Raw genomic sequence first — 22197 nt, 5'->3', positions numbered from 1 at the left:
TGCCTATACCATCCCATCCCTCTCTCTCCCTCCGTACCCGTTCCGCACTTTTCTCTCCATTTCCCATCCAATTTAAATAGAAAGTTGTCGCGACGCGAACATTCTTCCCGCCGCTTCTAAAGTTTCCATGGCGGAAATCGTACACTGGTGCGATAGTGCGCTGCCGCTAACTAAAGTCGAGTATCTCCTATCACCGAGTGTTTCGATAAGCGAGAATCCAGTCTAGATCGATAATCGAGTATCCATCATATCGTTATATGAAATTTAAATTTGATGACGGGCGAGAAAAATCTACCTGTTTTATTTTTAAAATTACTTAATTAAAATTTATATACCGTTGTTTTATGTGAAGCTCCTATTATAAGTCCGCTTTAGACTTATTCTATTATGTCATTCACGTCATTCTCTTCGATTATATTCTCTTGTCTTAAATAATTATTTTAAAATTTTGTTATATATATATATATATATATATATATATATATTCTGATTTTCCTAATATCTAGCGAGATAAATGCGTCAGACAGTTAAATTGAAATTGAAAGGACGATATTAATTCTAACGATAGTCCAACCGTGTCTTCGTTATCAGACCTTAGCGCAGATAGCTAGATATGTCGGGCGCTAATAGTTAAGGCAAACTACTTCCTTCAATTATTGGTTTCTATATGTTGGTTGGACCGTGGAATCGCATCGGCCGCATTCAATAATCACTTGTACCACTTGAATACTTGATGTAATTGAAAGTAGCAGATAATTTTGCCTGTTATATATAGACAGATTTGTATATTTAAAAAAATATTTATCTTAAGAAAATTCTTATACAAATTATTTATTTTTCATTAAATCAGCCATTATTATTTATCGGAGAAGAAAATGTGTTTATGTATCATAACACTAAAGTTTAATATAATAAGATTAAATTAAAACGTTAATTTTACTAATCATCGATTTCAAGGAATTGAGCAAATTAATTTTGTTCGTCTTTATATTGTATTCCCTGAGTTTGAAACTAAAAACAGACAGAATCGCGGCGATAAATTTTCTGTTTTTGGACTTAAAATACAACTTAACGTCAAATCAGCCAGGCTAGCTGTCGAGCACGACGGGCGTTTTATACGTTCTCAACTCGCGATTCCATTATCCGATGAAAAATTACTCTGCCGTCACGTACACACATACATCCAGAAATATTTTATTTTTATTCATAATAAATTGGAATTTCATATCGAGGGAATATCGAATAGTGGAAGCTGGCATTAAGCACTATGCTGGAATTTAATGTCAATTTGTTACATCTCTGCAAAGAGACACATTTCGAAACCGTGAAATTCATTCAGTAGTAAATTCGTAAATTAAGAAGACCAGGAAATTTTTAAAATATAAATATATATAGACGTTTTCTAAATCTTTTGCATTATTGCAAAAATATTTTCACAAATATATTTGAATTTTCATGTGTTATATATCATTCAAGTATTTCTATTTATTCAACTTTTTATCGCAGAAATATCTATATTATTTTTTTTATTTACTATAGTTAAAAAAGAGAAACTAAAAGAATTAAAGGTGTGATAATTTTAAAATGATTTTTCTTAGCGAATATCAATTTCTTTCTGAAATATGTCGATAGTGCCTAGTCTTTATTAGCGAAAATAGTAGCACTTAGCAATATTTTCTAAATTTTCTAAATTTTTTAAATTTAATAAAATATAATTTATTATTTGTTAACAATGATTGAAAGTTTTCCTAAAAAAAAAAGACAGTTTAAAAAATTTCATCAGAAATGATATTACACGTACCTACTTTCCGCTAATTCCGCTAATTATGAAATATATACATCTCAGATGTGCGTGTGTGTGTGTGTATGTATATATATAAGCAAAAATATTTTTATTTTTAATTAATAATTAATCAGAATATCTTTCTTCTAATTGTTAACGATAGCAAATAGTTAAACGAAATAGTTATTTTTGTCTCAGTTGTCCAAAATTGTGCCTTGAACGGACGAAAGTTCCACCTCTATATATTTCTTCTCTATTTCTTCCGCATAGCTATCTTATAATACCCGCATCGTAGCCGGTCGCGTTTGCACGGTACATCGTGTCTACATTCTACATAAGAGGAATGCCATTCCGTTATTTGCGACACGCTTCACACTTTCGTAAGAGGTCGGGGGGGCCGAGTCGGTGGCAGGATACACGAGAGCGTCGAGGTTACATACGAAAATCTGAGGATATTAAATATTTGAGATTTAATACTTTCCCAGCGCCGCATACGCAAGTGAGGTGGAAGAAAAAAAGCGGGAGGGAGAGGAAGGAGAAAAAGCGTTCTTCGCTTCTCTTCCGGATTCGCGAAAATATAGTCTGTTTTCCGATCGGCGTACACCGGATATTTCTCGAGTCGTATGAGTTCGTGTGTGGCAAGATTCCGGGCAATATATGTCAGTTGATATTATATTTATGATAATACATCGGAAAGCATATCTAAAGACATTGTATTATGATAAAAAAAATGTTTTTGATAAAATATTACGCGGTGCATATTTGCATTTTATTCTCGATAGAGCTTTTGTATTTGTGTGAAGAAATAGCATCTGAGCAAGATTTACAATTCAGCAAATAAAAGATATCTAATTTATACTAAAATTATTTATTAAAAATATGAAAAAGTATACTCACACTGCTTATAAAGATTATACAAAAGAATCAAAGTTTTCAATATAATAATGCGATATTTACCATTTTTATTTTGCTTCTGATATAATTTCTGTTTATATCTGGCTTTTGCATAACATATCATAACATTTGATTGTATCCGCGGAATTAATTTCGTAAGAATCTCATATAATAAATTAGATCCGATATTTCGTTATCGATTCGGACATTAGCATAGTGAATTTTTTATAAGCGGTCTTTATCTCGATTTTCATCTTTTACAAACAATTTAGTCGCAGGTCGATTTAAAATGTAAACAAAATTTGCTCTATATCACATCTATAATTTGCGACGATCGTTTTTAATACAATTTAATTATAAAATAATTTGTACTTTTTAGGAGATAAGTATAAAGAGAAATATAGTAAGTATAAAATCATAAAGAATAACATTTCTGTATAATATAATCTACAGTTATGCTAATAAAGCGTTACAAGAGAGAGTGTCGTTATAGCGTTCTTTAACGCGTTCTTGTATTTCGTTTAACATTACGTAGTCATTTTCATAAAACGTTTTATTCTTGCATAGTGTACGCATTATCAACGTCCGTTACGTTGCAAATGGCTAGAATGCAACATTTCGAGATGATAATACTCGAGAAGTTACAAATTATCTGCTATGAGAGACCGTTATCTTAAAGCGGAACAGTATGCATAACGGCTGCTGCATCGTTGCATATCTCCAATTCAGTAAAATCGATCTCCCTCAATTGCCATTTTGGGATTCCAGCAATATCATTCAGCGACATCGTATGCATTATTTTGCATACATTTGACTCGTGAAATAAGAGTAAATATATAAAGATAATCGATTATATTCATTCGATTTAATTAAGAACAAAACTTTTTGATTGCATTAATACTAAATTTAGATATTAATAATTAAATAATATTTTTACTCAGTATATATAATTTTAGCGTACAACAAATTATTAGTATTACGAACACATTAATAAAAATATCGAGAGAGATGTGAATAATTAAGATTAAAATAAAGAAAATATTGCTTATCAAATATTCGACAAAGGCATTATCAGTTGAGAATTTTAAGAAATTAATTTTATACTTTGAATACATATACATACTTTGAATACGCTTAGAATTAAAGTTCGAAATTGCTGAAATTTTCATGAGAAATACAAATGACATTACGTCAAGTTATTGCATATAGATTAAAGATTAGGATGACAGAGAAGCTGCCGCAAAGTCAATAATCTTAAAGACAAGAGTATCTACGCAGAGAGGGGAGACGTAGTATACACACTCCATTATGTTTGCTATATAAACGTGCAATTTCGTCGTCATTTCCGTAGCACCTGTGTACCACTCTACCGAGAGAACAACCGACGCAACGTGACAAGCTTCACAAACTTACGCCATAAGATTCCAAGTTTCTAAAAACAAGTACGGCGCGCTTTTTACATCTACTGGACAGCTTGACGAACATCGAAGAAGCATCATTTCTCGAGTTTTCGCGATTCGATCGATACCTTCGATTGCTCCTTTCTCCCTCCGCGAAAACCGAATGTGTATGGCACGATGTTGGGTTCCGGCTCGAATTTCTCGTCGGCAAAAACGTCATCGCTGTATGCGCCGAGTGAATTATTCACCGGCATGTCATCTGACAAAAGCACCCTCGGGGGTATGCGACTCGCGCGGAATGCGACTTAAGACTCCATGCTCTCGCCGAGCACGCGCCCGGAATAATATGCTTCCTCATTCGCGTGGCCAACGGACGGGTTCCTTACGGGAAGTCCTGGAGAAAGAGAGAACAGTCGGGTGCTCGAAAGGGACACGCGGTCCATTTCTAGAAGAATAATTACCATGGTGCGCGACGCGCCGCTGTCGATCCTGTAATAGCATTCATGACGGCGACGTGAATGCTATTATCGTATCGTTTTTTTAAAGCAGTTACTACCCTAGGCTATTTTTTTATTTTTTTATTTTTTTTAATCGCGATGTTTACTCTCGCACAAATGTCGAGGTTAAGTTTTCGCTTTAAAAGCTCGAAATATAAAATCTTGTTTGCTTTTCAAATTCAGCTTTTAAGAACGGCAAATAATAAACTGTATTTTATTTCTTTGAACTATAGCGTAATTGGACTGACGTGACAAATATGTGCGACATTATTTTTTGTAGATTAAATTTCTATAAAGATTCTAATACAAATTATTCCGAAATACACACACAAATCAAGAGATGTGCATGATGTTGTAAGTAATGACATATCTTCATCCGCAACATCCTGAATAGCGATTTGCGGCAAATCTCATAAATTTATTATGCGCGGGGTCTAATCGAGTGAAATGTATCCAAACTGCGACAGCAGCCTGGCGCTTGTTAACCTTCACTGCAGCAGAAGTGCATCTAAAGTTTGTGTCCCCGTCTAGATTCGGACAAGCGCGTCAAACGGGACAAGCTGGACTTTATTACGTGTCACCGACATGCCGTAGTAAAGGTTTACTACCAGAGCAGTGTGTGTACAGAATAAACAATCCAATAACGCGTCTCTTGACAAACTTGGATTACATTATTGCATAGGAAATCAACATTTGGGAAGTAACAGAGTTAATAACTCTTTGATGAATTCGTACGAAGATTAACTTTTAAAAAATTACTATATAGAAGATGTAGGTATGTAAAAAAAATATATACATATATAAGTTTTTAATGATTCTACATAAACTTGATATGTGTTAAAAACTCGATAAAATGATGTACTGTTGGAATAAGATACTTATCAAGATTTTACGGGACACTTTATAAAAAAATCCGAGCATTTCTTATTTTTCAGCGAGACAGTTTAAAAAAGGGCAAAGATTAATCAAAATGCTTTCAGCATGATATCCCCTATACAACCATATCGAAAACTGTGCATTGTTCATAATGTCTCGGAAATTTTTCAGTTGCGCAAATTTCAGCGAGAGTGATCTCATTTCGTTATACGTCTCTTCGCGCAAGTTTTATATATTCTCTTACATATTTCTCACTTTCTTCACGGAAGAGCAAAAACTCATCTCTCTCGTTGCTTGTTCCCGCGCGTCAACGAATTTTATTGCTTCTTTGCGGTGATGGTCGAATACGCTCTCTGCCAAAGCGTTATATTTCATCCACCTATCAACTCTCCGGGAGACCCGATTTCTCGGCACGAAATCCCATCGCGCGTTTTCTACCGGTGCGGAATAAAACGGTGCGCCGTCCCACCCCGTTCTCGCGGGGACGCGAAGTCCACGAAAATCCAGTTGTCACGTGCCGTTCGATCCAGATTTGATCCATGACCGTGCTGAGCCTTCTCGACTTCACGCGCACCAACATTTCGACCGCGATGAAATCTCCCTTTAACTGCCTCCTCCCCGCAGCATCCGCTATGCCGAGGATGTCGAGTTGTAGAGAGAGAATTGCAAATATATCGACACAGTTTTTATTTTTGCGACGCTCATAAATTATCCATGGAATAGTTTAATGGAATCTTTATTCAACAGCTTTGGAAATTTTGAAGCAAGAATTAAAAAAGAAAAACAAGATGGAAATGTCTATTTTAATTAAGATATTTTAGACGCGTGGATAATGTAATTAATTTTAATGCGATTGATTTGATCATAAATGGGTTATATTAATTTACAATAATAGAAGAAAAGCTTTATGTGATTTGCTTTATGTAAAAATAATCGTACGTGAAAATAATAATACGCTCTGATTTTTTTTTATAAACCAACGAGACTAAATATATATTATGATATAAAAGATATTTTATTCTCAACATCCAAGCTGAACATCTAACTATAGATAACTTGAGATAAATATAATAAAAGAACCGAAAGACTCTCATGCAGTCTCTTTGTCGCGCAGTCACGTGCGCGATCATACTGACATAATAAGCACGTGCGCATAAATACCACGTGGTTTCGGGCGTGCACGCTACAATTACGTAATACTGGTGAGTTATACAGGACGTTCGATATCGATTCTAATCCCGTTTAACATTCTCTTCCTCTTCCGCTATCGCATTCCCCGCGTATTTCCATTTTCTCACCTTCTGGACACGAGCGCGTGCGGAAAGAAGAGATACCCGCCGGAAAAGAATCGAGGAAGTGCACACGTAGATGCGAGACGAGAACCGAGTGAGATCACGAAAAGTCTGGGACTCTAGATTCGCAATATCGCAACGCCGTTTATCTCGAGTCAGAAAAGCGAAGATTCTTCGGTTTCTCGAGAACGTTTCACGCGACGACTGTTCTCACTGTTTCATAAAAATGCAACGATGGCACATTCTCGCGGAGCGATGACACATCTAATTCTACATTTCACATTCTGACTAATGTAACTTTATTTTCGTAGTGTTGACTTCGTACAAAATGCGCCTCGTCAGACGTCTATGTTTTATATATTCCGCCGTGAGGAACATGTATGATTTTGTCTTGTTGTGAATATTTTACGAAATAGAAACTGAGTTTAATTCCCGAAAAAATATTCTCCTTTTTATAAATGCTATTGAGCTTTTATAAATGCTAAGAGCGACAAGCGCACTTTCTGTAAAGACCACGTCGATTAATAAAATCGATGTTATTATATCGCGATCGGGTACGTTTCAGTTTCTGTTAAAGATCATCAAAGGAATATCGCACTAATTGTACGAAGAGCACGCGTTTAATTGAACAAGTTGTCGGAACGCTCGCTTGCATGTACAAATATGTTCTAGAAATGTGTTGGATCAGCATGTACGTTTGACCATCATGTTGATTCACACGGCGACTACTTTGTACACCAAGTCCCGATCCTATTTTCAATTTCCTTCCGGAGATCCTGTCTCTATCATCGGCTTTGAATATAACGGGCGTCTTGTATTAACTTCTCACACAAAGAGAAAATGTCGAACAAGTAATACAATAATGCAAATTATATATTTTTTGCATTGTATTAATCACAGCATTCATATATACTTTAAATACGATTACTCAACATATGACACTGCAATAAACGAATTGATGCAAGCTGATTATTTATTTTAGCATTTTTCATATTTTGTAAAATTTATATATTTCACGACTTTATATCTTTTACAGAGAAATATCTGTATTTATGAACATTATATCAAATCCTAGCTGAAATGATGATATTGTTTCAACAATGAGCACATAATTATAGCATTCAATGCAAAACGTAGCGGCAAGCGGATTACATAACAAACAATTTCTATGGGTTTATGTTATTTATTAGTATCGTGAATGCAGTAATGATAGTGATATTGTATTAATAATGCTCTTTCTCTAATGGAAGGTAATTTGGGTATTGTCCCATTTTAATTTTCATTTCGCAATTAGTACATTATTATCATGGCCATAAATCTTTTCATCTTAATGTTTGCTTATGCGTTTTGACTATTTAGCAAGCGAATACGTAAATGCATAAATGTACATATTAACAGTCTTTTATCAACTGTGCTTACTAGTCAGATACTGTATTTAATATGTATTTAAAGAACTTCGTAATTTTTTTATTTAAAAAAGGATAGTAGAAACACGATAATATTTGAAAGATAAAAATAATAAATGTTAAAGATATATCTCTGTCTTAAATATTACCTAAATTTATTAAATATTATATACCAATCGATCAATGAAACTCTACCAGAAAATTCTGGATATGATTCGATTCGCGCATTTTATAAATATTAATATTACTTGCGCGGAGGAATGTGTCGATGCCCAGGACTTTTATAACTGATCGAGAGGAAGAAGCGAATTGTAGACTAAGTATCGAACGGCGAAGTGGAAGTCATTCTGATTAAATATAAACCTTGGTCGAAGATCAATAATTTGAGCCGACTTCTTTGTGATGGGCATGTGGATATTACGACAGCGAAATCGAAATGTGACGACGGTTGAAACCGCGTCGATGGAGAGTTCACTGAACCAACAAATTATCTTCTCCAGGACGATGCGGCAGAGAGCGCTTTTTTGCGGACTGACGAATCCTTTTCACGTCACTGTTCTCTCCTTATTTTTTACCGTTTTCCTTGCTTTTTTCCGCACTCGATTCTTTCCGGCGCGCATCGATTATATAAATTATGTTCGCATATTGATATATATATATTATTCTACAATAGTGTGACAGACCGATTCATTATACAACAAACGCGGTAAATCGTAAATGTTATATAAATATTACGATAATAGATATTAATTTTGTAATAATTATTAATGATTTTAAGTCAATATTTTAATTTTCCAAAATTCCTATTAATAATCAAGGATTCAGTCTTTTTCTGACAATAATCACTATATAAAGATTTTAATGTATAAATTAGTGTTTTTTTTTTATTATAATTTATTAATTGTTTTATCTATACATATGTAGCCACATACATATTAACAGTACATATTTAACAAATTATAAATGTAAAAGTATATCTTTTATATTTGATTGAATTTTAAATGATAAAATATATTTCATAAAATATTTTATTATATTAATAAATATATTCTACAAATCAGATTTATGCTTTTTTAACACAATTATTATTATTAAATTATTTAAACTTGATTTAACTAATATAATTAAATCTGTATTATTAAATGTGAAAATGATCAACGAACTAGAAAAAAATTTCATTGACCATGCATTAAATTATATGGCTGTAAAACATTATGCAAAGTAAAAACTGTAGCAAAAATAAATATTGCGATATGATTTATCATCAAACGTCCCTAGCTATTGTGAATAATGGTGTCGTGAAATAAAATTTAAAAAATGATAGCCGGCTTTCCTTGGCTGTTATTAATATCTTCGAGTGAGAACAGAAAATGTCATCTAATAATTTAAAAGAAGAAGAAAGAGAGAGAGAAAACACATACAAAAAAATGCAAGATTTATATATTAATATTTTAATAATTTATATTTAATTTGTACAAGATTAGTTCTGTAGAGATTATCTACGAAATCAAAGATATCTCTATCATATTTTCTTTCTCCCTTTCTGGCATCGATATATAGAACATATATGGAACATTCATATCTTTTCACCTGCGAGTCGTAAAATTGATTCGTTTTGTTCTCGAGGTATCGGCACAAAAAAAACGGATAATTTAGCGAAATTTCGCGCGAACGTTTCCTTCTCAGCATTTCTCTAACGTACGATTTCTCTTTTCTTTGTTCCAGGTGAGTGTCATCAATCGCATGTATCATTCCGGCATGGATCGACGATCCGAGAAAAGAACACGTACACGGCGACGTGTAATTTCGCCGACCGTGTCTTTTGTACGAGCTCGGCCGGGGTCGATTGCCGCAGTCGACTTTGTCGTAGTTCCTAACAGCTGCGCCGGCGTCCAAGTTCCGGGACGACGGGAAACTTTCCGTCACGGGTTTAGCTAATCGTTGCAATCGGGTATGTACCTCACAACACGTACGACACGCAGAAACGTATCGTTTTCGTTAATATTAAACAACGCGACGCGCGGAAAGATATTCACGCACATTAGTAATGCTGAATGCATTAGCACGCAAACGTATATCAAATTTATACGTTTCTGAATTAAATGGTGACTTGACACGAAGGAACTCGCAACACATGTCGATATATGCGCGGCTGCTTTTAAGCGTTAATGACGATCGATATAATTTAAATTAAGCAGAAACTTTTTGTCCAAGTTGGATAGAGAGTTTCTGGAATTGAAAAAAATTACATGCAGTGATTAAAAAAAATGAGATATGAATATTCTAATAATTTTCAAGAGCTTATCTTTTTCGCGAATACTGAATCTGCTTTATTTTGTGTTGATACAAATTTTACACAACAAAGATTAAAAGATTCATCATACGTAAGTATGAGGTAATGAAGCGAGATTATTGAATTGCTCCATTTCCATTTAACAATATTACTCTTGAAACCGACGATGCGACGTGCCTTAGCTATTTGACATATAATGATGATGCTTTGACAAAAGCATTCCGGAAGCTATCGATCGACCTCACAGAGTCAATTAGTTAAGATTAATTCGACAAAGCTCAAAGCTTGAGGCTGCTTAGTAGCTACTTAACTTTATGTTTGTAGTGTTGGAAGTTCTCCCAATGTATTACGCGTGACTCGCTCCTGTTGTGCGTAATTAGATTCAAGACGCTATCTAGAGGTGATGCGAAAATGCTCTGTTAACATGTATAAGCGAGGAGCAGAGTGATCCTATTCGAATTCATGAATTCTAATAGGAATTTCAGAGATAAAAGCTAGACATTAATAGTGATCTGTTAATTGGAAAAAAAGAGAAAGTGATTAGAGAAAGAGTGACACATGTTTAATACAATTTTTTAATAGATTCTTTTAACATAAAAAATTATTTAAAATATAAATGTGTATATAAAATTTAAAAATAGTTTTATGCATAAAATTGAAAAGAAATATTGGAACATGCAAACATATAATTTTTGAATTATTCAAAAATGAGATAAAATTATATTTCCTGGGAAGATAAATTCTCTCATATATGTATATATAAAATTTTGAATAATAATTTTAAAATTGTGGAAGAGAGAGAGATGAACCGAAAGGAATGTGAAAGCTTATTGTCAGAGCTGACGTTTTTACATGAATTACTATATAGTGATATAAAATAAACGTGACTGCTAGCGAACAGATATCGGAATTCTAATGCGACGCGTCCTAGCAATCCATCTTCATCGCTTGATGATCATAGTATAAAGCTGCTTCACGATCGCAATGACTATCAGTCATTGATTTCTGTCTTATAGGAACATATATACATATATTTTTTGCATATAAAGAAAATATGTTTACATATAATCTCTATATGTAAAAATTTAGTTTTTACTATTAAATATTGCCACAAATTGACACAATTGCAAACGCAATAATGATGGATTTAAACTTTAAGAATTGTAAGATATTAATTTCAATCTTTACAAAATTAAAAAAAATTTTGTTTTAGTCGTATTTAAATTATGTATATATCAAAAATCCGATAATAAAGATTTTAAGAGTTAAATAACTGAAGTTTAGTAAATAGGAATAAAATAAACATTTTATTCATCATCAAGTCAGAATAAATTTTCAATCGCTACGTTCCGAATTAGAATCGAAAGTTAAAACAAATCGGAATATTAATTTAATATTATAAAAAATAGGACAGCGAAAGACACATCTACCTATTATCTTAGACAGACCTTAATTGAGCTATGTGAACCTAACACACGACTTTTTAAAAATTAATTTTTTTAAACGGAAAATGATAGCATTTTGTTTGTAGTTGTTTGTAGTGATTTTCCTTTCGTTTGTAGTTGAGTGGTTCAAAAGTTATAAACAATTGTTTATTCGTCCAAGAGGTAAATTTGTTAATTTTCAAGATATCGCGAATCCGCTTGCGCAGTCTTCTTTAGAATCGTTTGTAATTGTTCGTAGTGATTTTCCTTTCGTTTGTAATTGAGCGATTCAAAAGTTATAAACAATTGTTTATTCGTCCAAGAGCTAACTTTGTTAATTTTAAAGATATCGCGAATCCGCTTGCGCAGTCTTTTTTAGAATCGTTTTTAGTTGTTTGTAGTGATTTTGCTTTCGTTTGTAGTTGAGCAGTTTAAAAGTTATAAACAATTGTTTATTCGTCCAAGAGGTAAATTTGTTAATTTTCAAGATATCGCGAATCCGCTTGCGCAGTCTTCTTTAGAATCGTTTGTAGTTGTTTGTAGTGATTTTCCTTTCGTTTGTAGTTGAGTGATTCAAAAGTTATAAACAATTGTTTATTCGTCCAAGAGCTAACTTTGTTAATTTTTAAGATATCGCGAATCCGCTTGCGCAGTCTTTTTTAGAATCGTTTGTAGTTGTTTGTAGTGATTTTGCTTTCGTTTGTAGTTGAGCGGTTTAAAAGTTATAAACAATTGTTTATTCGTCCAAGAGGTAAATTTGTTAATTTTCAAGATATCGCGAATCCGCTTGCGCAGTCTTCTTTAGAATCGTTTGTAGTTGTTTGTAGTGATTTTCCTTTCCTTTATAGTTGAGCGGTTCAAAAGTTATAAACAGTTATTAACAATTTGTTTATAACTTTTAAACCGCTAAACTACAAACGAAAGGAAAATCACTACAAACAACTACAAACGATTCTAAAGAAGACTGCGCAAGCGGATTCGCGATATCTTTAAAATTAACAAATTTACCTCTTGGATGAATAAACAATTGTTTATAACTTTTGAACCGCTCAACTACAAACGAAAGGAAAATTACTACAAACAACTACAAACGATTCTAAAGAAGACTGCGCAAGTGTATTTACGATATCACAATGTCGGGTGCGAGTCATTGAAAAATTTTTTTTATTTATTAATTGATAAAACTACAAACAAAATTATTGTTACTACAAACAACTACAAACAAAATGCTATCATTTTCCGTTTTAAAAAATTAATTTTCAAAAAGTAGAGTGCTAGGTTCACATAGCTCGTCGTGTGCGAATAATATTTTATTACTTAATCAATAGAATTTATTATTTAAATATTTGTAAATAAAATTTTTTTAAAATTGTAAGAAATGATAACATTATTAATGCTATTATCGCGATATTTGTCGAAATTATTTGAACGAGGAATGAAAGCGTGCAGGGATGAAAAGAGTTCGGACGCGTTACTATTGTCGCTTATATCGGAAGGATAATCACTGAAATCGGCTGACCAGTGCTACTTTCTATCCCTAAAAAGTTTTATATCATATGACATTATGTATATATGAGCGTTTCAACAAAATTATTTAACAAATCTCGCTCAAATGAGTCATATTATACGCGCATAGAATATGCAATAATAATGAGAAAGTGATTTTTACCGAGTCTGGCGATTAATCAGGGATAGAAAGTAGCACTAGTCAGCCGATTTCAGTGATTATCCGTCCGATATAAGTGACAATAGTAAAGTCCGAACTTTTTTCATCTCTGCACACTTCTGTTCCTCGTTCGAATAATTTCGACGAATATCGCGATAATAGCATTAATAATGTTATCATTCCTTACAACAATTTTTTTTACAAATATATAAATAATAAACTCTATTAATGAAGTAATAAAATATTATTCGCACGCGACAGGTATGTGAACCTAGCATCCGACTTTTTAAAAATTAATTTTTTTAAACGGAAAATGATAGCATTTCGTTTCTAGTTGTTTGTAGTAACAATTATTTCGTTTGTATATATAGTTTTATCTATATTAATAAATAAAAAAAATTATTTAAATGACTCGCACTCGACATTGAGATATCGCAAATCCGTTTGCGCAGTCTTCTTTAGATTTGTTTGTAGTTGTTTGTAGTGATTTTCCTTTCGTTTGTAGTTGAGTGGTTCAAAAGTTATAAACAATTGTTTATTCGTCCAAGAGGTAAATTTGTTAATTTTCAAGATATCGCGAATCCGCTTGCGCAGTCTTCTTTAGAATCGTTTGTAGTTGTTTGTAGTGATTTTCCTTTCGTTTGTAGTTGAGTGGTTCAAAAGTTATAAACAATTGTTTATTCGTCCAAGAGGTAAATTTGTTAATTTTCAAGATATCGCGAATCCGCTTGCGCAGTCTTCTTTAGAATCGTTTGTAGTTGTTTGTAGTGATTTTCCTTTCGTTTGTAGTTGAGCGATTCAAAAGTTATAAACAATTGTTTATTCGTCCAAGAGCTAACTTTGTTAATTTTAAAGATATCGCGAATCCGCTTGCGCAGTCTTCTTTAGAATCGTTTGTAGTTGTTTGTAGTGATTTTCCTTTCGTTTGTAGTTGAGTGATTCAAAAGTTATAAACAATTGTTTATTCGTCCAAGAGCTAACTTTGTTAATTTTTAAGATATCGCGAATCCGCTTGCGCAGTCTTTTTTAGAATCGTTTGTAGTTGTTTGTAGTGATTTTGCTTTCGTTTGTAGTTGAGCGGTTTAAAAGTTATAAACAATTGTTTATTCGTCCAAGAGGTAAATTTGTTAATTTTCAAGATATCGCGAATCCGCTTGCGCAGTCTTCTTTAGAATCGTTTGTAGTTGTTTGTAATGATTTTCCTTTCGTTTGTAGTTCAGCGGTTTAAAAGTTATAAACAAATTGTTAATAACTGTTTATAACTTTTGAACCGTTCAACTATAAAGGAAAGGAAAATCACTACAAACAACTACAAACGATTTTAAAGAAGACTGCGCAAGCGGATTTGCGATATCTTTAAAGTTAACAAATTTACCTTTTGGACGAATAAACAATTGTTTATAACTCTTGAACTGCTCAACTACAAACGAAAGGAAAATTACTACAAACAACTACAAACGAGTCATTGAAAACATTTTTTTTATTTATTAATTGATAAAACTACAAACAAAAGTATTGTTACTACAAACAACTACAAATAAAATGCTATCATTTTCCGTTTAAAAAAATTAATTTTTAAAAAGTAGAGTGCTAGGTTTACATAGCTCGTCGTGTGCGAATAATATTTTATTACTTAATCAATAGAATTTATTATTTAAATATTTGTAAATAAAATTTTTAAAAAATTGTAAGAAATGATAACATTATTAATGCTATTATCGCATTATTTGTCGAAATTATTTGAACGAGGAATGAAAGCGTGCAGGGATGAAAAGAGTTTGGACGCGTTACTATTGTCGCTTATATCGGACGGATAATCACTGAAATCGGCTGACCAGTGCTACTTTCTATCCCTAAAAAGTTTTAAACCATATGACATCATGTATATATGAGCGTCTCAACAAAATTATTTAACAAATCTCGCTCAAATGAGTCATATTATACGCGCATATAATATGCAATAATAATGAGAAAGTGATTTTTACCGAGTCTGGCGATTAATCAGGGATAGAAAGTAGCACTGGTCAGCCGATTTCAGTGATTATCCGTCCGATATAAGCGACAATAGTAACGCGTCCGAACTTTTTTCATCTCTGCACACTTCTGTTCCTCGTTCAAATAATTTCGACGAATATCGCGATAATAGCGTTATCATTCCTTACAACAATTTTTTTTACATAAATTATATAAATAATAAACTCTATTAATGAAGTAATAAAATATTATTCGCACGCGACGAGGTATGTGAACCTAACATCCGACTTTTTAAAAATTAATTTTTTTAAACGGAAAATGATAGCATTTCGTTTCTAGTTGTTTGTAGTAACAATTATTACGTTTGTATATATGGTTTTATCTATATTAATAAATAAAAAAAATTATTTAAATGACTCGCACTCGACATTGAGATATCGCAAATCCGCTTGCGCAGTCTTCTTTAGAATTGTTTGTAGTTGTTTGTAGTGATTTTCCTTTCGTTTGTAGTTGAGTGGTTTAAAAGTTATAAACAATTGTTTATTCGTCCAAGAGGTAAATTTGTTAATTTTCAAGATATCGCGAATCCGCTTGCGCAGTCTTCTTTAGAATCGTTTGTAATTGTTTGTAGTGATTTTCCTTTCGTTTGTAGTTGAGCAGTTCAAGAGTTATAAACAATTGTTTATTCGTCCAAGAGATAAATTTGTCAATTTTTAAAATATCGCGAATCCGCTTGCGCAGTCTTCTTTAGAATCGTTTATAGTTGTTTGTAGTGATTTTCCTTTCGTTTGTAGTTGAGCGATTCAAAAGTTATAAACAATTGTTTATTCGTCCAAGAGCTAACTTTGTTAATTTTAAAGATATCGCGAATCCGCTTGCGCAGTCTTTTTTAGAATCGTTTGTAGTTGTTTGTAGTGATTTTGCTTTCGTTTGTAGTTGAGCGGTTCAAAAGTTATAAACAGTTATTAACAATTTGTTTATAACTTTTAAACCGCTAAACTACAAACGAAAGGAAAACCACTACAAACAACTACAAACGATTCTAAAGAAGACTGCGCAAGCGGATTTGAAAAATCTTAAAAATTGACAAATTTACCTTTTGGACGAATAAACAATTGTTTATAACTTTTAAACCGCTCAACTACAAACTCAACTACAAACGAAAGCAAAATCACTACAAACAACTACAAACGATTCTAAAGAAGACTGCACAAGCGGATTTGCGATATCTTTAAAATTAACAAATTTACCTCTTTTGGACGAATAAACAATTGTTTATAACTTTTGAACCGCTCAACTACAAACGAAAGGAGAATCACTACAAACAACTACAAACGATTCTAAAGAAGACTGCGCAAGCGGATTTAAAAAATCTTGAAAATTGACATAGTTAGCTCTTGGACGAATAAACAATTGTTTATAACTTATAAACCGCTCAACTACAAACGAAAGGAAAATCACTACAAACAACTACAAACAATTCTAAAGAAGACTACGCAAGCGGATTTGCAATATCTCAATGTCGGGTGCGAGTCATTAAAAAAATTTTTTTTATTTATTAATTAATTGATAAAACTACAAACAAAATTATTGTTACTACAAACAACTACAAACGAAATGCTATTATTTTCCGTTTAAAAAAATTAATTTTTGAAAAGTCGGGTGCTAGGTTCACATAGCTCCTTATACAATATATAATTGCATAAAAATTAATATATTAAACTTTCATTGAAAGCATTAAATATTGAGCTTTATTCTCAAATAATACACATCGATAAAATACGAATTTTTCTATAGAAATGTTTCACTGATTACAAAAATATATGCAAGCTTAGTTAATTGGTTTGATTAATTAAATAATCGAACAATATATAAAATAAATGCGATCATTTTTTTAGCAATAAATTTATTAATAATTATTTTTGATATTTTGATGTCTGTGATTACTGAAACTTAATCATGCTAAAATAGCATGGAATAGGATTTTGTGAACAAATTAACTATAAAGTCTTGATTAAAAACTACTTTATAAGCTAATTAGAATAGCGACGCGACGGTAGTCAGAGAAAGTTGCAAGTAATTGGCGTTAACTTCGAATTAGCCATAAGATCAGCCACGGACGTGCCATCGCGACGTCTCATTTGACCGCTTCTCCTCGGCTAATCCTGAGAAATCGTAACGATTAAACGTAATTAGAAACCGATAAATGGCCTGCTCGTGCAAGCAACCAGTGTCGGTATAGCGAGAAATTAGTTTAATCTCGCGATACTGTGGGGACGTCATTTTGGGAAAATTAGCATATCATGTTTAGTGAGAGATAATCTCAATTGGCAACGATCACTGATATACATTTGAAGTATTTCTATGAGATAAAATAATTAAATTTACATAAAGATAAAGATTGAAATTAAAATTTTCATGTAAAACGAAAACTTAAAAAGTTATTAGATTTTAATTTACGTAACATTGTGTGTGTGTGTGATCAATAAAATAAAGTCTATCATATTATAATATCAAATATTTAAAAAATTGAAAGTGTTAAATTTTCTCTAATTTTATACAGATTGTAATTTTAATTATTGGATATTGGTTTGTTCAATATAATTCAATACAAATATTGAAATTTATTTGAACAGAATAGATCTTATTATTTATTTATATTAATATATTTTTAACCTAATAAATTTTAATTTATTTAAACTTTTTTAATTAAAATCGCAAATTTTATAATTGTAATATTTCTATGAAATTTTCATCAATTAAATTTTAAACTCGTTAAATTTTATCTATATCCAAGATATAAAGTGCGCGATTGATATGCAATGAATTATATAATACGTTATAATATTATATTATTTATACTCTGTCTCATATTACATTATTTTATAATTTTAATTAATTTTCCTAACTCTTTCTGCGTGGAAATCATTAATAATAGAAAAATAAAATGTGTGGTAGATTTTTATATTTTTATTATTAATACTGTATCTAAAAGTGACGGGTCAATTCGATAGCATAATGTTGTATAAAAATGATCAGAAAATGAAAGTCGTTGTCTTATCGGCGGTGTTCAATATTTAACAGCAGAAGAGGAATGGTGTTGAACCATAGATGTGCGTGTAAGATTTGAAATACTTGGGCAAGTAAGCGTCGCCAGTAAAACTTTGCTACTTCCGGGTCTCTGCCGTGTTCCAAAATTGCCACCGTCAACCAATAAACTTTGCGAGAACGAAGAATGTCTCGAGTCTCGTCTAAGAAATAAAGGGACGTCGATATGAAAGAACTTGAGGCAAAAATAGGGAAGAGTGAACAAACTTTGGTCTTCTCTTATCGTAGCTTTTCGATTTTCATATCTTGCTACTAGCACGACGAGGTGCGATAGTAGTATCACTCTAATGAACGTTGAAGATATCTTGCAATTTATATAAGAAAGATGCATGATATAATTTGCATTAAAATATATTAATGTAAATTATAATAAAGATGCCATATTAATTTTTTTTTACTCTGTAACTTCTTCTGTTATTTTATATTTAAAATTTAATTGAGCGTGAAATAAAACATTTTCTTGCAAAAATTAGTCGATCGATAAAATAATAAAATTAATATTAATTTCAATGTTAAATTGCTTACACATTTATTGTGAAAATAAAGAAAAAAAAGATTTGTTTGTCCTTTCTTTTAAAGGAGAAAGAAATAAAAGTAAATGTATAGAGAGATATTCTTTTTGCAAAAACATTTTCAATGTAATTAAGTTCAAGTTTTCCGTGATTTTACAACGCGCACGCGTTTAAGATTCATGTATAAAAGCAGGATTTCACGTCGTGTCGCTGCCCGATTGAACGTATAATCAGAACGCATAAGGTGCTTACAATTTGTAAAGGTTGAAAAGTAAGTGGATCGGGGAGGAATAAGAGGATTTTATAGAGTGCGCGAAATATTCAGAGCGAAGAAAATTCATCGTGAATGCGCGCAGAGCGATCTTGGTACCATTCGTAGACGTATGTATGCCGGGCAATTCCTATACCTAGTACAGCTCGTCCTCTGTCGGTTTAAATCTCCGTGTACCTATCTTGCTCTCCGTCGTGTTCGGAGCTAATCCGCGGATCGTACGTCATTCCGGTAGATATGCGATGAAATCTACGTCGTCGCAGAGTGCCTCTCGACTTATCGATGTGGCAAAAAAATTCAAACGCGAAAGGAAAAGCGTAGATAATAATAATCGAAAAACAATGAAGAAATTCTTGATTGAATGAAGAATAAACTTGTGGAGAGTAAGTAAAACATTCCTAAAAACTGTTCGCGATCTCTTGACACAAATCAATATAGACGTAAAATTGCGTTAAAGCCGATTTCGAAGAAAGTATGCGAATCGAGATAGGTTCGTCGATTTCAATTTTATCAGGCTGTATAGGATAGCGCGCGGCTTTGCTTTCATGTAAATTAGTTTCTGGAGTTATATGGAGGGAATGTCGTGTGTCTTAACCACGTTCACGGCTCAGCATTGGATATCGGAGAAATGTTCTAGTGGTGGAAATAGCGAAAGAGATAGAGAAATATCTAGCACTAACGCCTCGATATTGCAGCTTCTCTTATTACGATTTGTAATCCTGCGCGATTTCGTTCCTCGAATTCGAAGTTGGATCGACGAACGAAAATGGAGTAACAAGTATTTAATAACTAATAACCATATATGTCCTCCCCTGTTTCTCCAGCACTTTTGTCCTATATTGTTTTTCACTACTTTAACTTGGTGTTACTCGGAAAGATGAAAAAATATAGATGATAATAATAATATAGAAATTAAATATCTATAATGATTTTTTTCTTTAAAAATATCCGTTTTAAAAAATTAAAAATTATTAAATAAAAATAGAAATTTAAAATTCATTATTGTAATTTTATGATACATATTAACGATTCTACCGGATTATTTCAGTTTTTTAATGCGTAGTGACATTTTTCCTGTTGATAAAATGTTTCTATTATTACATATGAATATACAAATATTACGTATGAATATATTTAATACAATTTCTTCATTATTTCAACAATTTCAGTTTATTTCATTAATTAAATTAAAAGCAATCGGATTATTTTCACATATTATTAACGATTCCATTGTGATTATCGCTGTCATTATTTAATGTTGATATAATATATTCCATCATATTTTTATCAATCTCTATTAGCATTATCTTTATTATTATTTTACGGTACGTTATGTCAAAACACTTTTATTGCTTATAATATCGCAGCTGCCATAACATTAATGTTACTACGATTGTTACCATGACTTGGTGCTATTCTGAGAAATGCTTCAGCATCCAATATTCCGGATGTTTGTGACACTTGGATGCACTTGATAGACGTACTTGATAGAACCGACAATATAGAAACAAAAGCGGAGAAAGGAATAAGTAGAAACGGAATAAGTTTGGTTATTAAATATTTGTAACTCTCCGCCTCGGGAATAATTCGTGGCGGAAAACAGAGCAAGTCACGGCGTTACCAATTGCAATAAAGGAAACCGCAATATCGCGTCGCTCTCATTGAAAATTTTTCCCTCGTTTTTCTCTCGGCACTCTGCATTTCTTGTGAGATTTAGTGATTGAAAAACATCGCATTGATCTGTAGAATTGCATCGGAAAGTATCTGAAGGCGAATTTGTACGGTTCCTTCCGGAATGAATTAAAGATGATGGAACAAATTTCTTTTTTCAAGTATTATTAGAAGAATATATTTCGGAAATGTGTGTGATAAATAAAACGAAGGACACGATGTTCTTCGTATCTGTTTTTTTTTTTGTTCGATTCACTCAATTCCCTAGATATATTTTTATCCTTTATAACTTAAAAAATATCAGCATCTCGATTTATGTACTTATTAATAGATGATTTTCTCTAGCGAAGGAATATCATTGATATATCTCTTGAAATATTTCATTTCTAATAATAGATTCAAGTAGATACATAATAAAGTTTTTATAAAATCATTTTTTGAAAGGACGCTTTTTCTTCTCCCGTCATTCAAGACGTAGATTATTCTCGCGGAAATGTCCATTTATACACATTTTTTCCCCTCGTTTTGGACGCTTCGTTCTCGCGAGATGTTCATCAAGAATGAAGTGCGTAAATTGGCCTTAATCCCGGCACGAATTCTTCTCAATGCCCCACGCGATCTCTCTGGTAAAATACTTTTTATTAGTTCGCCTCGAGAGGAGACAATTAAGCGACCGTAATTCTGGCGCCGAGCACTTTCTTCTCGTCTCTGACCTCATCTCACTTTTCCCGACCCGCGCGAGCGAGAGTTCGATTTTTCTCGGCGATAATAGGCGAGATTATTCCCGATAGACGCAAAAGCTGCTCTGGGAAGGAACATCGAGAAAAGAGGAGCTGCCTTTCTTCCTTCCGTTTGATATTCCACGTCGCGAGAGCGCGGAAAGGTTCACAGTCGTAGCCGACGCGTTTGATTCTCTCCGTGGGAATGTTCGGTAAGAGGATATGGGTCACGACGGCATCCCCGTGGGCTGTACAATGGGAACAACAACGGCATTGTCTAGGCAAGCAGTGATAAACGGCGTCGTGATAAAACTGGGCAAGCACGCCGGGCTGCTGATGGGTTTCGGCGGGGTTGGGACGGCGGGGAGAGCTTGAGGGATGGCCGATCCTGTTGTTTCGACAAAGCCTCCT

The 22197-nt window shown here is 32.8% G+C and overlaps 2 protein-coding genes and 2 long non-coding RNA genes across 10 annotated transcripts in view; 2 read left to right on the top strand and 2 right to left on the bottom strand.

The window, feature by feature from the left end:
* The window catches only part of Prd1 (pleckstrin homology domain-containing protein pruning defect 1), a 282723-nt gene that overhangs the window by 48753 nt on the left and 211773 nt on the right, over positions 1-22197 (bottom strand). The gene's annotated exons all lie outside the window — the stretch shown is intronic.
* Fas3 (fasciclin 3) overlaps positions 1-22197 on the top strand; it is a 301339-nt gene that overhangs the window by 140478 nt on the left and 138664 nt on the right. The gene's annotated exons all lie outside the window — the stretch shown is intronic.
* Positions 1-22197, bottom strand: part of LOC145938777 (uncharacterized) — a 431555-nt gene that overhangs the window by 301272 nt on the left and 108086 nt on the right. The gene's annotated exons all lie outside the window — the stretch shown is intronic.
* LOC145938778 (uncharacterized) overlaps positions 1-22197 on the top strand; it is a 73726-nt gene that overhangs the window by 23096 nt on the left and 28433 nt on the right. The window contains exon 3 of the long non-coding RNA XR_014425734.1: positions 9874-10099. This is a non-coding gene — a long non-coding RNA (uncharacterized LOC145938778). The remainder of the gene's footprint in view (positions 1-9873; positions 10100-22197) is intronic.

The sequence above is a fragment of the Prenolepis imparis genome, unplaced genomic scaffold (assembly GCF_030444845.1).
Source record: "Prenolepis imparis isolate NDT839.2.m4 unplaced genomic scaffold, iyPreImpa1.0 SCAF_7, whole genome shotgun sequence".
Classification (NCBI taxonomy): Eukaryota; Metazoa; Arthropoda; class Insecta; order Hymenoptera; family Formicidae; genus Prenolepis; species Prenolepis imparis.
This window is presented reverse-complemented; position numbering and strand designations above follow the sequence as displayed.